Here is a 20,194-nt window from a genome sequence, read left to right on the forward strand (position 1 = left end):
CTTCCCACAGGTCCTGGCAGGAGCCTGCTCCAGCGCGGGCTTCCCACAGGGTCACAGCCTCCTTCAGGCATCCACCTGCTCTGGCATGGGGTCCTCCATGGGCTGCAGGGGGTTATCTGCTCCACCATGGATCTCCACGGTCTGCAGGGGGACAGCCTACCTCACCATGGTCTTCACCACAGTCTGCAGGCAAACCTCTACTCCAGCACCTGGAGCACCTCCTCCCTCCCCTCCTTCACTGACCTTGATGTCTGCAGGGCTGTTCCTCTCACATGTTCTCACTGCTCTCTCTGGCTGCAATTGTAGGCTTTTTACCTCCTTCATAAATACATTATCACAGAGGCACTACCGCTGTCACTGATGGGCTCAGCCTTAGCCAGTGGCAGGTCCATCTTGGAGCTGGCTGGCACTGGCTCTGTCGGACATAGGGGAATCTTCTAGCAGGTTCTTACAGAAGCCACCACTGTAGCTGCCCACCTGCCCTCCCAACCTGCCTCCCTGCTACCAAAACCTTGCCATGCAAACCCAATACAACTAAGGAAAGCAACAGGTGGTTCAGAGCATCATCTAGTCAGTGAAGAGACACAGGGGAACCAAGACCTGACAGGAGGCCTTGGATTTCTCATCACAGCCCTGCACTTAGAAACTCTAGCCATGCTGACAGTTTACGTAACCAGGTGGTCCAGGGCTGACCTTGCCTCTCTTTATGAGACCAGTTATTTGTTGTATTTGTTGGAAGTGAGCCTTCCTGCCTTTGTAGTCATTCTTACTTGTTCAATAAAGTGTGGGTAATCTAGGAAGAGATTTTGAGCATTTCAAATGCCAGGGTAAAACTTTAAATTTAGTTTTGACTATAGAAGTCCTTCCATTGTTTCTAGCCAAATGTAATAATATGTTACTCCTGAAGGTCACCGTCTTGGGAAAAGCAGGTTTAAAGAAAAGATGAAAAAAAACCCACAACTGATCAAGAAAGAAAAGTAACAGCAAATTGTAGGAAAATGGCCACAATGTGTAGGATACACAGTGCTGACTCCTAAGAAAAGAACAGCCTGGGAAGGTGGGCCAAATGCTGAAGGGAGGTGTGCCTGGGAATATAAATGGTGGTGCATGAAAGGGCTCTTTTCTGCTGACTCAGTGAGTGTTCAAGGTAGTAAGGCAGCAATGTTGTTGGGGTATTTATGCACTTCTTTATGTGCTGTAAGTAACAAGAACCAGAACTTTCATACCGTAACAGAAGCCCAGACTCTTCCATGCATCTGGCCAGCTGATGCCCTGGCTTTATGCTTCTGCCCTAGTGCAGCAGAGACCTATTCAATAGAAGGCAGCTTGTCTTCTAAGCATGCAAATCTGCCTTCTTTTTCTTTATAGACTGCAAATTCACTGATGTGGCTGCTAGGACTCCAAAAATAGGGACAGGATTTGTTTCCCAGTAATACTTGCAAAAGGACATGGCACTATAGAAAGGAGCCTCAACTTCAATGACACTGCATTCTTGAATGTTAAAAAAGAAAACTTTGCTCAAGACAAGGTTGCAACCTGCAACAGTTTTTTTTTAATGACAATGAAAGGACTCTTCTGAAGTGACTCAACCCCTCCAAATAGTAGTCTCCTTAAGAAAGGAATCCAGCAAGTATGAAAAAGAAAGAAATTCAGTTTGGTGGAGTGCAAAGATGGCTCTGTATTGCATGTGCACATCCATTTTGTATGGAGGTTTTTTACTCGTAGCTGGCTGGTGGGAGTGGGAATATTATGTTAGCTAAGTTCAGACCCCAACTGTTTCTCTTTAAAGATTACTGAAGTACTGGGATTGATTCACATTTACAATAAGGCTACTCATGTAAAGCAGAATGTAAAGAGGACTGAAAATTGATTTATTTTGTTTACTGATTGCACAAATTTCAAGGTCTCTGAAAATTGTTAATGGCTTGTAAAGGGCTATCAATATGAACAAGCATCAGGCCCATGTATCTTCCTCACTCCCCCTACTCTTATCTCCCCTCCCCCATTAATTTTTGATTTTATGTTTATGAGGATCTGAAAATAGTCTAATTCTTTTCTATCTGATTTGGGCCTATCTTTACCAGCTGGTAAATAGGAAATGTTCACTGTAGGAAGCCAATACTCTGCAGAGTGTAAACAGATGGAATCAATATAAAGTGACAAGTTAGACTGTGCTACTGAGAATACAGAGCCAAAACTAAGAGCATAACAGTCATGATACTTATTTTGTTCCAATTCATTTGGTACTGAATAGCACTTCATATATGCACAGCTGTGTCCTTCCGTTTTTTACTTTCTTTCTTCTGGTTTGATGATGACAATTTCAAAGAAAAACTTTAATTAAAGATTTTACACAGAATGGCCCAAAGTAGAATATAGGGAAAATGAGCACTGATGTGTTTATAGCAAGAGAAGAATATTTTTCAGGCATTTATTTTCTTTCTTTCTTTTTTTAACAAAACAAACAAAATCTGATGTATGTATCTCTCTGTGTGTAATATGCTAGATTGATAGATCTTTGCAGATTGCAATCTTTCATTTGGTCATGAGGTATATAACCATAGCTCTAAAAGCTTCCCAATCATCCTCTTTCTTCCCCTGGTACCTTTTACAGCAGGGTACCACGAATGGCAGGAAATCTAAGTGTACATCTCTGTATGGGTGTGCTGGCTGATGGGAAGGGGACAGTCAAGCAGAAAGACTGCTGCAGACTGCTGTCAGACTGTCTTGAGACAGACTGGAAGCCAAGTGGCTGAGGGTCTTCCTTTTCCTGCCCTGGCCAGCTTGCTGCACGTGCACCTCCTCCACTCTTAAGAAGGGTGTTTTGGAGACTGTGGATCTGATGCAGTCCCTTCAGGGACGGTTAGTGGGGTGGTAAGCTTCCAAGCTGTCCTGTGTTGCAGGGTTTGCCTTGAAAGCACATCTGAGCTCTAGTCTTTTTGCCAGAGAGAGTGCCAGGTGTTACAGCACGTGTTTTTCTTTACTAATTTATGCATTTTTGACACATTTTTCACAAAAATTGAAGAAGGCAGCATGTTTTACCACTCTGTCCTCAACTTATTCCTTGCAGCATATTTCTTAATGCTGCCATTAAAATTTTGTTATTTTGCTTTCTTGGCAAATAATAACCCCAGATTTCCCATATGTTGTTTATTAGGGTGACTGTATGGCTTTAATGAGGGGCAGCAACCACAAATTTGAACACAGATTTTGCTTCTGATCCTCATGTCAAGGGCAAGAAGCTTTTGTTTCCTGCAGAAGTAACACTGGATCTCTCCCAGTCTCCTCCATGCATATCTCGCTGGATAGGCAAGCCATTGTATCACAGCTGTGCAGAACTTCTCTGCCTCCCTATCCAGCCATCCAGCTGCCATCTCTTGAAAGCACAATTCTTGTCCTGACTGTAATGGTTGGGGCCTGTTTGTTTCAGGGATTCCCTATAACCTCCTTCAGACTCATTCAGCATCAGAAAGGAGGTATATATTGTTGTAGGCAGAATTCAGGAGTTTGGGGTGGGTAATGGGAATGCGTGAAAGCCACTTTCCAGATCTCCTTTGCATCATTGCCAAATACCCTGGGCCACCAAACAAGTTCCATAAAGACTGGGAGAGGGAAGCAATGCATGGCGCAGGTGGTACCTTAGAAGCCCAGATCCATGGGATGCACAGTTGCAGAGGAAAATGCCTCGATGTACAGTAACTGGCAATACTTGTGTGGGTAGCAAAATGAACTTCAGTGATTCGTAGCAGGAAATCATCTCACAGTGAGCTGCAGTCTGCATAAGGGAGTGTCTGGAAATTCCTCCTGTTGTGATGCCTGTAGAGGATGTGTTTTCAATGGATATCCTTTGTGCTTCTGAAGTATAAGAAAATATTTAAAATATTTGTTGTCTTCCTTCTTCCCAAGGGAACCCCAAGTGCTTTACATGCATAAATGCTGCTGAAATGCAGTCACTGCTGGGGTGGGGAGCAGCAGCCAGCTGGCATGTGTCAGTGACAACAAAGCACGTTATGCCAAAGACACAATGGCAAGGCCCTGTGGTTGCTCAAAGTTCTGTGATATCACTAATACTCCAGAGAACAAACAGGAACATTGCTTCTAGTGTCTCTGCTGAAAGATTCTGATAGCATAAACTGGTTGGTATGTAGCTTATCTAACCTGTAAGGACAAATGGTCGTATCAAGCTGGCAGAAAAATGTACCACTGGTGCCAGACACCACAGTATCCAAACGTGTGCTTCACTCATTAAATAATACATTTCAGTTAAATCTGGTTATAGGGAGAAATTAATCAAGATTGCTGTTTTTCTTTCTCCATGAAAAGCTTGGAGTTGTGGTGGAAATGTTTTGGCAGTTGTGGCAAGGAAGAAAAATCCTTGCCTACTCTGGTGAATTCTAATCCTTTCTTTGAATCTGAATTTCCATTGATTTAGATCCATCACTATAGGAAAAGACTTTTTTAACAAACAAAAACTGTTTTTTCTTCTTCATGTCTTTAGCTACATAAAAAGCTTTATCTTCTTCCACCCTTTTTTGCCAGGAAGAGTTGCCAAGGACCAGTCATAGCTACTTACTTTGGGCAACCTTTGCTTACATCAGTGGATGGTTATAGCCACAAATAGGCTATTCACTCTGCATAATTGCTCCATCGTGGGAGTACCAGACCTGGAATCTCAACTCTTTTGATGAAAACAAACAAGATATGAAATCCTGGCTCCATTCAGTTTGTATGCTTACTTTAAGGTCCAAGTTGCTGAGATTTTTGACAGACTTGGAGAAGACGGTTGCAATTGCTAGAATGTTAATATATTTGTCAGTTTGTCCCAAGTATACATTTTCTTTCAGCACCTAAATTTTCTTGGTCTTTTTAAATTTTTTTAAGTGAAGAAAAAAAAGAGAATGCTTTGGTATATGTAGAACAAATAATTCACTGATATTCTGGACTTCATTGATACTTATTAAATGTATACCTGCCTTGATCTTTGATATTTGGTTTCCAGCAAATCTTAGGTTTCAGTTATTGAAGAAAGATCATCCTCTTCCTTCTGTTCAAAATATATGAATCACATCTGAAATACATTGCTTTGTCTAAAAGAGTTTTGAAGTTTACTAGTGCCATTTGAAGAGGAAATTGCCTTAGACATTGAGTAAATTCCAAATACTCATTTCTTGTGGGATGTTATTGTAACATTTTCTACTGTGCCAGGGAAGTTTGTCCTGTATTATCAAAATAGGTATAAAATGACATTTTGTATTATATGTTAGCCAAGATTTCCAGTGCTTGCATTTGTGTCAGTTGTGTCATTATTGGTTTCTTGTTCATTGAGATCATTGAATTCATTGTAACTTGCAGATTGCAAAGGAAGTGAAAAACATTGTTGGGTGCTGCAGACTTTTTGACTACAGCCACGCAGGATGGATAAAGAGGCACACACTATGGCAAATTCTGGAGATCACCTGTTTTAGGATGAAGGACTTGGAATTCAAAAAGTGAGTAAAGAGACAGCCATGATTTTTCTGTGCAAGTAATAATAACAATTGGGCCTTTGTGGTCTTCTGAATGACAGTGGCTGGAGGCAGCTTGCAGCAGGCTAATTTGCCAGTTTATCTTCCGTATGCAAGTTGTGGCCTTCAGCCTTTCTCTGAATAAATGGATGCAATAGTATGCAAGGATAAATATGTTGGTAATTCATTCTAAAGGGATGAGTCCTGCATGAGAATTCATCCTATTCAGCTTGATTGTCAGGATGGGGGTTAAGATACTAAAGGGGCAATGTGAGACTCTACTTGCTTGCTGTCTCAGAGCATGATGTTGGGGATGGATGTCCTTGGCCTCAGACCCAGGACAGTGTTGAGGAGTCTACATGGAGATGCTAGTGTCCACTCCACAATGAAAGCTGAACAGAAGAGACAGTGAGAACCCCAGAGGCTCCTTCAGAGGAAGAAGAAGTGAAAGGATTTCCTTACTCTGTTTGTAAGAGGTGTTAGGATAGCCTGTTCCATTTCTTTGGCTGACATAGGATATACATAAGTCTTTCTGAAATATTGTTCAGAAGAACCAATATATTGAGAGAACAAAGTGTGTGTGCAGGACATACCTATGGGAGCCAGGACCTCCTCCTTTTCACAGCCAATTTGAAATTGTTGGCTTCTGAATAAGAAAGCAGCTCCCCACTCCTGCTGAGATCAGTGAGTGGAGAAAGCTGAGAGCTATTGCCTCTCACTGGATAAAAGACCTTGATAACCAGCTGACCACTGAAATATTGCTTTTGAAGAAGATAACAGCTCTCATCAACTCTGTTTCATGCTTTTGCTGAATTCCTGCAAGTGGTTTGGATATGGCTGTTTTTTTACCCATGGGGTAGAGGAATGCTGTTATTTGAAATAAAATGGTACCATGGTACATCTTCACATCCTGTGCAGCTTGAGGTGGTGAACACGGAGTTGTTGTATCATGGATACTATGGTCTGCTTCTTCTCCCTTTAGCACGGTTTTCATGTGAAGTGATACAGTGAAATGAAAACTCAGAGGCTGCCTCCCAAGTAGGGTGAAGCCAGAAAGCAAGGAGTGGCTTGATTCAGTGACCCAGTCACCTAGGTCTGGTTCACCAGGAACCTCAGAAGAAACGCTTAACCTTTTGGGGCTGTAGTTTGCACAGCTACATAAGGGAATAATAGTTGCTTACCTCAGAGGTACGATGTGAGCCTTGATTAATGTTTGTGTAGCATTTAGAAACTAGATTGCTCTGCTCTTTGATGGCATAGCAATGGCTAAATATTAATATTGTGACTCCATATTTGCTTCAGATATGATGGTTCCAGTGCCCCTACTAGTTTCTACTGGCAGAAGTTGCTCTCTCAGAGCTTAGGTTTGGGGATGGGAAGCAGCGAGAGCTTTGACTGCATTAGGGGTTACAGGAAGAAGGATGGTCCAAGCATGATGGGGTAGGAGAGCAGATATCCAAGGAGTGTGTTCAATACTACCTTAGTATCTTTGCTGATGGGTTGCTGTGAAATTGTACTTATAAGGCAATATGATGGAAATGTTGAAAGAGATCAAATGATGACTTGCCTGTGAATTGATGCCAATGACATGCAGGATCAGCTACAAACTGCCTTAAACTGACATGAATCTGTTAGCCACAACGGATAGTCCAAGGGTGATCAAAAGAGACTTCAGGGCCTTGGGATGGTTGGTAAGGGAATCTGGAGCACAGGTTATTTTTGCCTCTCTCCTTCCATTTGCAGGCAGTGACACTGGGAGAAACAGATACACCTTGTCTATCAATACATAGCTCCATGGCTGGTGTCACTGCCACAGTTTTGGTATTTTTGGTAACAGGATGGACTACGTGGCACCAGGCTTGTGGTTGTCAGATGGGATTCACCTTTCTCAAAGAGGGAAGGCTGTCTTTGCTTATGAGCTAGCAGGGCTCATTGATAGAGCTTTAAGCTAGACTTGAAGAGGGAGTGGGATAATATCAGGCTTGCCTGTGACAAGCTGTGGGATGGCACGCCAAGTTTAGAGAGATGGGGTGCTAGTGAGGGCCCTCAACCTGTTGGTCTGAGTCATGCTGGCCGCACTGGAGCATACTTGAGGTCTTATGGAGATGAGCCAGGGACTCCTGAGGTAACAGGAGCCAACAGAGAAACACCAGTGAAACACCTCAAAGGAATTAAAGGGTGTTCCTCTAAGAAGGTGACATGGCTGACAGCCCAGCTAAAGTGCCTCTACACCAATACACACAGCATGAGCAACAAACAGGAAGAGTTGGAAGCTGTCAAGCTGCTGGAAAGCTACAACCTAGTTGCTGTTACTGAAATTTGGTGGGACGAATCCCATGACTGGAGTGTGGCTATTGATGGCTACAGGTTGTTCAGATGGGACAAGCGAGGAAGGAGGGACAGAAGGGATTGCCTTCTATGTCACAAAATGGATAGTGTGTAAAGCTGTCTCTGAAGAACAGCCATGAGCATGTTGAAAGCTTATGGGTAAGAATTAGAGACCAAGACCACAAAGGGAAACTTGCAATTGATGTCTACTACAGGCCGCCTGATCAAGGGGATCCCATTGATGAAGCCTTCTTACTCCAGCTACAGGAGTGGTCGCACTCGCAGGCTCTCATCCTGCTGGGGGACTTCAACTACCCTGATATCTGTTGGAAAAGTAGCACAGCAAGCTGTAGGCAATCCAGGAGACTCCTGCAACGCATTGAGGATAACTTCTTAAGCCAGGTAATAGACAGCCCTACCAGAGGGGATGTGATACTGGACCTGATGGTCACCAACGCAAGTGAGCTAATCAGTTATTCCAAGATTAGAGGCAGCCTGGGCTGCAGTGGTCATGTACTGGTGGAGTTGGCAGTCCTGGAGAATATGGGTCAGGCAAAGAGTAAAGTCAGGACTCAGAATTTTAGGAAAGCAAACTTCCAGTTCTTCAAGGAGTTAGTCAATAGCCCTCCCCACCTGATCCCCCCACCCCCACCCCGGAAACTGTCTTCAGGGACAAGGGAGAAGAACAAAGCTGGTAGACCTTTAAGGATGTTTTCCATAGAGCCCAAGAGCTCTCTATGCCCAGGTTAAGGAATCAGGAAAGGAAGGCAAGAGACTGGCATGGTTCAATTGAGACCTGCTGGTCAAACTAAAGGGCAAGAAATGCACAGGCAGTGAAAGCAGGCCAGGTATCCTGGGAAGAGTATAGGGATGCAGCCCAGTTGTGTAGGGATGGGGTCAGGAAGGCCAAGGTGTGGCTAGAGCTGAACTTGGCAAGCGACACAAAGCATAGTAAGAAGGGCTTCTACAGGTATGTCAGCCAGAAAAGGAAGGTCAATGAAAGTGTACCCCCCTTATGAGCAAAAATGGAAAACTGGTAACAATGGACAAGGAGAAGGCCATGGTATTCAACAGCTTTTTTGCCTCAGTCTTCACTGGCAATCTCTCTGCCCACACCTCTCAAGTGGATGGACTGCAGGATGGGGACTGGGGGAGAAAAGTCCCTCCCACTATAAAAGAAGATCAGGTTTGTGACCACCTGTGGAACCTGAATATACATAAATCTATGGGACCTGACAAGATGCATCCCAGAGTCCTGAGGGAATTGGCTGCTGTAGTTGCCAGGCCACTCTCAATGACATTTGAAAAGTCATGGCAATCAGGTGAAGTCCCTAGTGACTGGACAAAGAGTAACATTGCACCCATTTTTAAAAAAGATAGAAAGGAGGACCCTGGGAACAACTGACCTGTCAGCCTCATCGCTGTGCCTGGGAAGATCCTGGAACAGATCCTCTTAGAAACTATGCTAAGGCATATGGAGGACAAAGAAATTATTTAAGACAGCCAGCATGGCTTCACAAAAGGCAAGTCCTACCTGACCAAACTACTGGCTGTCTATGATGGAGTGACTACATCAGTGGACAAGGTAAGAGATATGGATATCATCTATTTGGACTTCTGTAAGGCCTTTGACGTGGTCCCCCACAACATCCTTCTCTATAAATTGGAGAAATATGGTTTTGATGGGTGGACTGTTTGGTGCCTGAGGAATTGGTGGATGGTTGCATCCAGAGGTAATGGTCAATGACTCAATGTCCAGGTGGGAGACAAGACCACAAGTGGTGTCCCTCAGGGGTCTATATTGGAACCAGTACTGTTTAATATCTTTATCAATGACATAGACAGTGAGATTGAATGCACCCTCAGCAAGTTTGCAGGTGACACCAAGATGAGTGGTGTGGTTGACACACCTGAGGGACAGGGTTCCACCCAGAAGGACCTGGACAGGCTTGAGAAGTGGGGCCATGTGAACCTCATGAAGTTCAACAAGGCCAAGTGCAAGGTCCTGCACCTGGGTCAGGGCAACTCCCAGTATCAATACAGGCTGGGAGGTGAAGGGATTGAAAGCAGCTCTGCGGAGATGGACTTGGGGGTACTGGTGGATGAAAAGCTGGACCTGAGCTGTTGCATGCCCAGAAGGCCAGCTGTATCCTGGTCTGCATCAAAAGAAGCATGTCCAGCAGGTCAAGAGGGGTGATTCAGTGCCTCTAGTCTGTGCTGGTGAGACCCCACGTGGAGTGCTGCATCCAGCTCTGGAGCCCTCAGCACAAGGAAGACATAGATCTGTTGGAGCAGGTCCAGAGGAGGGCCACAAAAATCAGAGGGGTGGAACACCTCTCCTATGAAGACAGACTGAGAGAGTTGGGGTTGTTCAGCCTGGAGAAGAGAAGGCTTCAGGGAGACCTTATTGTGGCTTTTCAATGCTGAAAGGGAGCTTATAAGAAAGATGGGGACAGACTTTTTAATAAGGCCTGTTGCAATAGGACAAGGGGTAGCGGTTTTAAACTAGAAGAGGACAGATTTAGACTAGATAAAAGGAAGAATTTTTTTACAGTGAGAGTTGCCCAGGTTGGTAGATTGGAACAGGTTGCCCAGAGAGGTGGTAGATGACCCATCTCTGGAAGCATTCAAGGTCAGGTTGGACGGATCTCTGAGCAACCTGCTCTAGCTGAAGATGTCCCTGCTCGTTGCAGGGGGGTTGAACTAGGTGACCTTTAAAGGTCCCTTCCAACCCAAACCATCCTATGATCCTACATGCTCTGTTTCCAAAGAATGTTCAGTGTATTATGATTTTGAATGACTCCTGTGGATTTTGGTGTCTATGAAATCCATCGGGAAATACCACTACAGGTACTATTTGCTGGATGGGGACCTAAAAGAAAATGAAGCAAACCAGGATGGTACTTTATTGCTTGACGATTTTTGTTTAGATTTTTTATTTGGATACTTTTTTCATTGTGAGAAACTTCCAAAATAATTTTTGTCAGTTCATATTGCCTGGCTACACTATTTCACTTTGTGTATTTTTTCTGGTTGGGATACTTTCCAGAATTAGACATCAACAAAACCAATTAAATAATTTGGTACAGGCAATTATAGAACAGAAGCAATATTCTTCTAAAGCAGGCAATCAAAAAGCCAAAATGATGCTTTATTTGACAATAAACCTTGTGTTTGGCATTGCAATCTGAAAGGTAATAAATCTATAAAAATGTTACTACATCTCTTAAGTGCTGAATAATAAAAAAGAACACAAATTTTCATGTTGGGGGCTTAAAACTCTAAAATGATAAAGTTTTATCGGAAAAAAATCTGAAGCTTAACGAATAAAAACAATGGTACCAAGTCACCTCTGTATGATACAACAGAATATCAGAAATAATACAGAGATAAAACGTGGCATTTATTTTATTTTCTTACTGATGAAATATCACACAAACCACTTTTGAAGAAGCTTATTAAATTGGAGATTGTTTAAATATACCCAAATTATACCTCCATTTCTTATTATGGATGAACCTTAAAGCAACTGAAAGTTTATTCTCTTCTCAAACTACAAGTTGCAAGATAATGAATCTTAATAATGTGTTTAAGGAAGGATAGTAATGCCCTAGTCAAAGGACTAAAATGTTTGGGTTTTTTTGAAAGTGTGGTTAAAATCATGGGTCAAAATCACTTCTGTGCCTGGTAATTTTGCACTGATCCAATTAAACCTCAAGGACAACATAGAACAGAGAGTGTACTCTGCTTTTCTGTCTGCGCATTCATTATTATACACAACCTATATGTCTTGTAATCATCATGCCCTAAAAGAACATTGCCCAAGTGAGTTATTTAAGTCATGTTGACTGGGTTTATTTTGTCTGTGTCATAGGTGGTTGGGGAGGCATGGGCAACCCAAGAAATTTGAACCTAAATGCCCTCTGCTGTTTCAAGTGTATCCATGTCTCCCTCTAAATTCCTGACAAATTGGGCAAGCACAATACTTTTTTTTTTTTTTTTTTTTTTTTTTTTTTTGCATGTTGGGAACCTTATTGGGTCATTCAACTGTTCCAAAAATCTACATTGCTGACAGTAGCAATAATGGCTGAGAAACTGGAAAAATCCAAAGGAAACAGTAAAAAATCTAACCAAAGTGGGTCTCCCACAGAGTATTTAGGTTCTCCAAATCGCCATCCAGGAAATCCCTTGACAAAAATCAATAAACCCTGGGCTTCCAAGCTGTTTTTTTTTTAGCATGTTGAGGGCAATTAAGCAGGCAGGAGAAGTAAATGTTAACAGCCTTTTCAGACTGTTTAGATGTATCTATCCACCTTTCTTCCCACTCAGCTCCCCTCCTCAGCCAAAAGATTGGAGTGTCATATTCCAAACCCCTCAACCTAAAATCTTGGTTTCATTAGAAAGAAATTTTCTTCTATTTTTGAGATTCCTGGTGAGGTTTCTGTGTATCTAAAGAGCCTCCGCTTCAAAGCTGTGGTTGTTCTAGGGCATTGGACGCTCATCTAGCTGCTAGGCCACGTTTCTTTGATATGATTGTCTATCACATTTCTATGGACAGTGTATCTTTCATAGCATGGACCTGTGGCTGTAACGTTTAGAGAAAATGCATCTTACCTGATTAGGGCCTGAGCTCTTACTGTCCTTCAGGTTTCTAGTTCTGAATTACAGTATAATATAATCCACTTAAAATACTTCTTTCTGCATTGATCGAGGAGAAAAATCCCAAACCAGTACTGTTCTTTGGACCAAGTTCTGCTGCTACTGTTCTTTCTGCTGTCCCTTCACAGTGTGGTCTGAATTGATTCCTGCTGTTGGACTCTGCAGCTGTTTCTGATTCAAGCCAGAGCCTGCTGAATATTTGCCTTGGATTGATTAACAAATATTTTTCCCCATAATCCTGTTATAGTTGTTCTAGGACACAGTGTCGAGTCTCTCAATTAACTTTAATGGACTTTGGAACAGTCCTGTAATTATTAAGAGGGCTTTTTCTGTCGAGATCTTGATATAAGGTGCTGCCCATACATATCTTTTGGGCTGGGGACACTTACAATGTAGTCAGGGGAAAATACTCATTTTCAGAGATGTGTTTTGGATCCACAAACTCTGCCAGAGAGCCCTGTTTGTGCTCATAGCATTTCTTTCAGATAGGTCAGCCCAACTCCAGAGAGAAAGAGCAGTTGTATTACCTCGCCAAAAGGATATTAATTTTTTTCTGAAAAAAACCCAGGAGTCTAACAGTTCTGAAACCCAGTCTCTGCTAGGAAGTAATAAACCAATTTTTGGATGGACCTCCCATCTAAACGTTTCCTTGATTATGTGAAAAATATAACTCTCCTTAAGACCTGATGCCAGGACTTCAGCTTTTAGGCTTTCACAGTTGGGCAGCCTTGATCCATCTGGTCAGGAAAGCTATTCAGGTATTGCATCAGGGCTACATTCTCCAGTTTTGTGGGGAAACCCACCCACGAATATATATATCTACACCTATTTCGTTAACATCCCAATGATATCCAAAATCTTTTGCAGCCAGGTAATACAAACCTTCAATATTAGATAAATGACTGAAAACAGAAACAAAAACCATCTGACTTCATCCTATATGTGATAACTGGATTTAATTTAAAAATCAGAGAAAGAAAAGGGATATGGCAGTGATTTTTAAATATTGAACTTAAAAGCTTTTTCTTAAAAGTCACATGCTCAAGACAAAGCTGTCCCTAGGCACCTTTAATGTACTTATGTGGCAGTTATGCAGCAAATAAAGTTATTTTCTTTGGCAGCAGTTTCAGAGAAAATCTTCGCGTAAAGAATAATTTCTTTTCCTTGAACAATGGGACGGGTTCATAAAAAGTATAACGGGTACATTTGTTTGTTTTTCAGTTTTAACAATTAGGAGGTATTTGTATGTGTGTATAAATAGAAAGTAGGAAAATAATGAATAGTTATAATTAGCATATTTTGATACTTAGGAAAACAGAAGCCATTTCTATGCTTATTAAATGTGCATTGTCAGCTTCAATTTTTTGAAAATAGCTAACTAAAAAAATAATTTCAGATGAAATGTTGCTTAAGGAATATATACTGAAATTAAACGTAAACTCAGACTTTAAAATGTGTAGAACAATATTTAGCTTTCTCGTGCTTAGAATCATAGGATGGTTTGGGTTGGAAGGGACCTTTAAAGGTCACCTAGTTCAACCCCCCTGCAATGAGCAGGGACATCTTCAACTAGAGCAGGCTGCTCAGAGACCTGTCCAACCTGGCCTTGAATGCTTCCAGAGATGGGTCATCTACCACCTCTCTGGGCAACCTGTTCCAATCTACCAACCTGGGCAACTCTCACTGTAAAAAAATTCTTCCTTTTATCTAGTCTAAATCTGTCCTCTTCTAGTTTAAAACCGCTACCCCTTGTCCTATTGCAACAGGCCTTATTAAAAAGTCTGTCCCCATCTTTCTTATAGGATCCACAAGATCTTATAAGCTTGTTAGTGTAACAGTCTTATCACACTAGCCCTTTAGATTTTAAGCAAAACTTGTGCAAAGGTCTCCCATTGTGGGTCTGGGTAGTCCAGCTGTATTCACGGCACTGATTCAAGGATATTATGGCTGAACAGGGCTGGATGCTTCAGCCTATCAGAGCTAAAACTACTGGTAAAGTTAATGTAGTTGGGATCCATGTGCTCTGAAAGACTGTGTGTTTGCAAGAACACGGCTTTAGAGAGGGTTTGAACCAGTGTCCCTTGAATGTAACAAACACTGTTTTCAACTGGTTTCAACTCAATCCTTCCATCTTGGGTGTGGAGAGGAAACAGTGATCAAATATAAACAGGTGTTGAACATAAGCAGGTACTGGAATTTTTTTTTCAGGTGATAACCTATGAATTGGTTTAGGTTATATAAATAAAGAAATAATTAGGAACGTCATGGAAATAAATAGAGAAATAATTTATTGACAGGAAGGGCAAGGCAATCCAAAGGCTAACTTAAAATACCCGAGGCCTGTTGCCCTTTCCAGTAATTGAAAAAATATTAACATATCCAGAGAGCAAGCAGATGAGGAACATAAGTTAGGATTTCTGAATCACCCTGTGGTAGTACTTGTTTTACTCCTTCCCATATACAGAGAAGGATGGAAGAGATCGCTGTCATTATTTAAAGCTAGTCTTTGGGAATACATTCCTTGCTAAATAAATTTATGAAAGCAAACTAACTAATCATTGTAATGATTGGGACCAATAATTTATTTTGTAAGGCATATTAACATAGATCAATCAAGACTGACGCTACATAATTTGTGCTCTCTTCATATGCCCAGATGAGGGCAATAGAAAGTCTCCTATTGATTTTTATCATGAAATAATATGTCTGCTGCAAATACCAACTCAATTGCCGTTCATTACACATCCAGATTGTATCTTGCCCCTTCTGTAAGGATGTGGTTAGTGGTGATCCTCGCCTATTCATGGGGATCCTGTGTAAGAAGCTGGAGGGTAAAGAACAGAGGGCAAAGTGCAATTTTGAACCTGTAATCATTTCTGTATTTCTGTTTGTTTATTAAATGGGATTGACTTCCCAGCCTTGATATATGCAGATGCATAATAAGCCATTTGGTTCAAACCAGCAGAAATTGCCTGAAAGTAACAGTAGAAAGCTCCTAGGGGAAGGAATGCAACTGTTTTCATGTGACAGAGAGCAGAGTACCCCATGGGTTGCTGAGAACAGTCACAAATGTAGGATAATGACTGAAGAGTGTTCCTTACTATAGTAAGGCCATGGTAATTTGTGTATGTATCTGGTTTTTGTTGTAGGTTGGGGGTTTTTGGCAGATCAAAAACTAAGCTGTAAACAGGGCAGAATTTCACACACTACTAAAATGTGCCAAAGTATTCTTCCTGATGCTGACGTTTACTATTAACCTGATCTTTCTCATGGCATTTTCATAAACTAGAATTGTCAATCCCCAAATAATCCAATCACACAAATGTCTTTTAGTATTCCTTTTAGAATGTTTGTGTGAGAAGTTTGTTCAAAGTGGAACTGAATCGATCCATTTTATATGTTTCTACTGCATTTCACATATGTCAGAGTTCTGTCTGTATATTCATTCTCTATTTCCATATGTACAACTCACAGCTAACATAATCTTAATCCCTTTAAAATTTCCTTTAAAACAAATTCACAGATAATCCTCACCCTCTAGTAAGGCATAAAGAGAAGACTCGAGGGGAAATAGGATGTGGGGGAATTGCTGGGGAAAAGAAGTGAAGTCCTCCATGAATTATGCATATACCCATGGCTTGCATGCATCAGAAACAGGTGTATGGTTTATTGTGATAAGCAGGATAGCCCCATGGGTTGGGCAGGCATATAATTCAATTGGTACAAGTGGGAAACTGAGGCGAGAGACAAGTCAATGATTTCCCAAGTTTTTAAAGTAAATTTAGTATTGTGATAGGGAATACCTGTCTTTCAGTACCCCACAAAAGTGATGGAATTATTATGATTTTAGCAGCTGATCATACCTTCACACTTTGCTGTACAACCTAAAGAGAGGAAAAGAGTCATTGTTACAGTGCAGCTCTTGTCTTGCCCTAAATGGAATTTGCCAAATATCTAACCAGGTTCTCTTCTCTTTATCACCTAAATGGTCTCATAGATGGCAAATGGAATTTCCCAGCCTCACCCCTCATGTTGATGCAATGAGTGGGTGGGTAGTATTTGTCTTTTTTTCATAAGGTCTTGGCTTCTACTATGAGGATCTCTGAAAGTGTTAATGTCCCAGAAGTGACTGGAGAAAGTACTGAGCAGAAATAGGACTTTTATTTTCATATATTGTCAAAGTCAAAACCAGAACACAATTTCACATCACGTACTTTCATTCTCAGGATGCTGGGAAATTGTGGGGGAAAAAAACCCAAAACAAAACAAAAAACCAAAATCATGATTCAAGGGATGGTGTGGATGCTTTACAGCTTGATTTCAGCAGACAATCTGTTTAGCCTTTGAGAAAGGGAGTTTAAGAGGTAACTACATCATATGGTGTAGTATCTTCACTGGATTGACAAATTCAAATGAAAAGTAAGGCAATCAATTCTTCTTTCATTAGCCCTTGAAACAAATTCATCAGGACTAACTAAATGCATTTTTGTCAGACACGCTTAAATCAAACACAAGTTTTATTGTATTTAGAGACTAATTATGAGACTAAATGCAAAGGAAGTTGAGAGAAATTTAGTTGCCTGTGATACACAAGATGTTCTAATGGTACCATTTTAGCTTTAGACTTTATGCAACAGAATTTTAATTTTCATTTTAAAAACTGTGTCTTTCTAGGTTTCATGATTAGGAAGATAAAACATGTGCATGAGTCATGGCAGTATTTTCTGATGGGGATTGGAGATAAATCCCACAGCAACTTGTGATAAACTGGTCCTGGATTCTCTAACAAACTGTTGTTCTGAAAGGTGAGAACTGCTCATTTTTTCTAAACATTCGGATGCAATATGAGGAGGGTAAGTGTATACAGTATTAACAACTTCACTGCCAATCAGGAGAAATACCTAAAAAATAAACACTTGCAATCAAGGATTAATTTCCAAGCTGTGGAAGTTAATACCATGTAGAAGTGAGTTCTAATTGCAGAGTGGATTCCCGTTTAATCCAGAGGAAGCTGCTGCAAATTTTTTAGCCTGCTGTAAAATTCAGACAGTTTACTACAGAGTTTGAGTATGACTTATCATAAGTTATGCTGGAATGTATTTAAAAGTATCATAATATTCTTATATTATTAGAAGAGAAATGTCCTTATGCGATTATATTAAAATTCATGTTCATGTAGATGGCCAAGAAAATGGCACTGTATATAGGATTTGAATCATATTATGCAGACAACTCATATACTATAGACAATCTTGGGCAGAGGAAAGAGACCAGAGAAAAATGTAGCGGGAAGGTAGAAAAAAGTAATTCACTGCTTGTTTGTTTTTCAGAGTCTTGTACATATTGTGTTTCTAAAGATTTCATAAATTTCCTATTTCTTTAATTCACTACAAGTATGATCTAGAATAGCTGTGTTCTCAAAAAAGTGGCTCTTTTTCTCTAGGCTGTGAAACTGTTACTGTTTTAGAGATTCTAATGTGATGGATTATAAAGAATTTCTGAAGAATTTTGGCATAAGTACAGACACTGTTAAAAAAAGCACAGAACACAAAATTTCAAGTATGTGCTCAGAAAAGGAGTGGAAACTTGGGTACTTTTCCTTTTTCCATTTATATCAATAGAAGTATTTCTGTTGGCCTTGATGGATCTGGTTTGCAATTTTGTAGAACGCTGGTAGCCTCTGATTCTCAGCAGATACAACTAGGACAGGGAGGAAAAGAAAGCCAGTTTCCTTTGGCCTGGGAAATTTACCAAGTCTGTGTGAAAACTGCCTTTAAAATCAAAAGGTGACATGTTACATGGGCCAAAAAATAAAATCACTATTACAAGCTCATAAACCCCAGATAAAGAATTTGTTACTGTAATTTGGAATCTTGTAGCACTTGGGAACCTCAGTTTTCACCCAGCATTCAATCATACTGAATTTTGCAGGTAATCTTTGTAACAAAGAACTTGCACCGTAAGGTAGTAACAAAATGGTGAACTTGGACATGTTGGGGAGGTCAAGGTGACAGTAAGACATTTTTTGTCAGCATGACAGTATTTTCAAGCATAGCAGCAACCTAACTTATTGGAGTGTTGGGAATGTCTTTGTAGGCATCAACTTAAAGAAGGATGTTTAGGAAGGATTGATGGTCAGTAATTAAGTCAGTTTGGGCAGGTCCTCTCTAAATACAAGGATCAGCATAGGAGTAGATGCAAAGTGTATCTGTTTGAAATTGCAAGAACCAAACAGTCCAAGGTGGCATGAGGGGTCATTCCTGAGTGAAAGGCGATTGCCATGGAGGACATGGGATGTGGAGACCATTAAAATGAAGGTGTTAGCTTATGTTTGCTGTCTAGGGAAGGAAGAGTCATTCATAAGAGCAGGATACAGTTGTTTTCCTCAAAGATAGAAAGAGTGTGTTTCAGTAATTCAGTTGTTGGAGGCAGTGAAGAGATTTAGCCCTGTATGTGGATGAAAAAGGTTGTGTTTGAGAGGTTAAACAGCAAAAACCTGCCAGATTTACCTGTAATGTGAGTGTGAGGACCAATGGAGAGGTGGATTTAAGAAGGTGTTCAAGTTCAGGTAGTGAGAAAGGCCCTTCCAGTGCATTTATAAATAATAGAAATCTGTTTGCCTATCTTGGAATTTAATTTAGTGCATTTAACAAGGTATTTTCTTCATCACATATGTACACATATGATATTTTGGCAGTAGTTTTTTTCATGAGTGTGAGGCTAACTGCTAATATTTTAAAAATTTCTTTTTGTTTAAAAAAAAGCATTTAAACCTTTGCTGAAGAAAGCCAGTAATGAATGACTTGTATTTTGCAGGCTAAAGAGCATTAGCTTCATCATTTCTACTACTCAAAATTTAGTGCTTCATGAAGAGGATTATTAAAAAAAAATCCATCCTGGTCTAGAAAAGTGAAGTCATCAGTCCAGAACTCTGAATTAGGTTTATCCTCTTTCTGACAAAAAATATTGCCTTGAGTGGTAGGAATTATTTCTGAACCAATTTTGAATAGGTGGCCTGGTGTTCTAAGGCCCTGGATACCACTAGTTCACATTGGTTTCGGTAGGATCAGATAAAGCTGAACTATTTTGAAATCATGAAGACAGAATATCTAGTATTTTAATAATACTTTTTCTTCTCACTATTTTACATGACCATGGTCTGATTATATAGAGTTTTGTAAGTTTGTGCAGTACTATCAAAGGTTGTTTTGAAACCATTACTAGAAGTAAATATAACTACCAAATACAGAGTTTTTCCCTGTGTGGGGTACTGAAATTGTGGAGAAATAATATTAATTAAGGCTTCTCCTCCTTCCTAGTAGTGCTGTACCTAGCATCGTGCATGATTAACCCCCTTAAATAACCCATCTAGTTAATGTTGCTGGGGACACAACCTCCCCACTCATTCTGCCATAGGATGCCTCAGACATTCAGAGTTTGCTTGTAGGGTGTTCCTTCAGCCTTACCTTGCTCACGGTGTCTTGAATTCACCTCTTGCCTTCTGATTCCCAATTTCATCTCTTTCACCCTCCCACTTTGAGAAGTGTAGCCTTGTCCACATAAAGTAGTTATAAAAGATTACTGCTTAACATGGGTCTAAAAATAGATTTTACAATCATCTAGATAAATTAGGGGTAAACCTGTCTAGTTCATTTCTGAGGTGCAAATCTGAGTGATATTTGTTTAATAAATATTAGGACCCA

At 40.7% G+C, this 20,194-nt stretch overlaps 1 long non-coding RNA gene across 4 annotated transcripts in view; it reads left to right on the forward strand.

Annotated features, from left to right (window-relative positions):
• The window catches only part of LOC121089566, a 119,875-nt gene that overhangs the window by 15,375 nt on the left and 84,306 nt on the right, over positions 1-20,194 (forward strand). For all 4 annotated transcript variants that reach the window (XR_005828257.1, XR_005828259.1, XR_005828260.1 and 1 more), the window contains 2 exons: positions 5,353-5,489; positions 17,166-17,296. This is a non-coding gene — a long non-coding RNA (uncharacterized LOC121089566). The remainder of the gene's footprint in view (positions 1-5,352; positions 5,490-17,165; positions 17,297-20,194) is intronic.

Source organism: Falco naumanni, chromosome 5 (assembly GCF_017639655.2).
Source record: "Falco naumanni isolate bFalNau1 chromosome 5, bFalNau1.pat, whole genome shotgun sequence".
In the NCBI taxonomy this organism is placed as follows: domain Eukaryota; kingdom Metazoa; phylum Chordata; class Aves; order Falconiformes; family Falconidae; genus Falco; species Falco naumanni.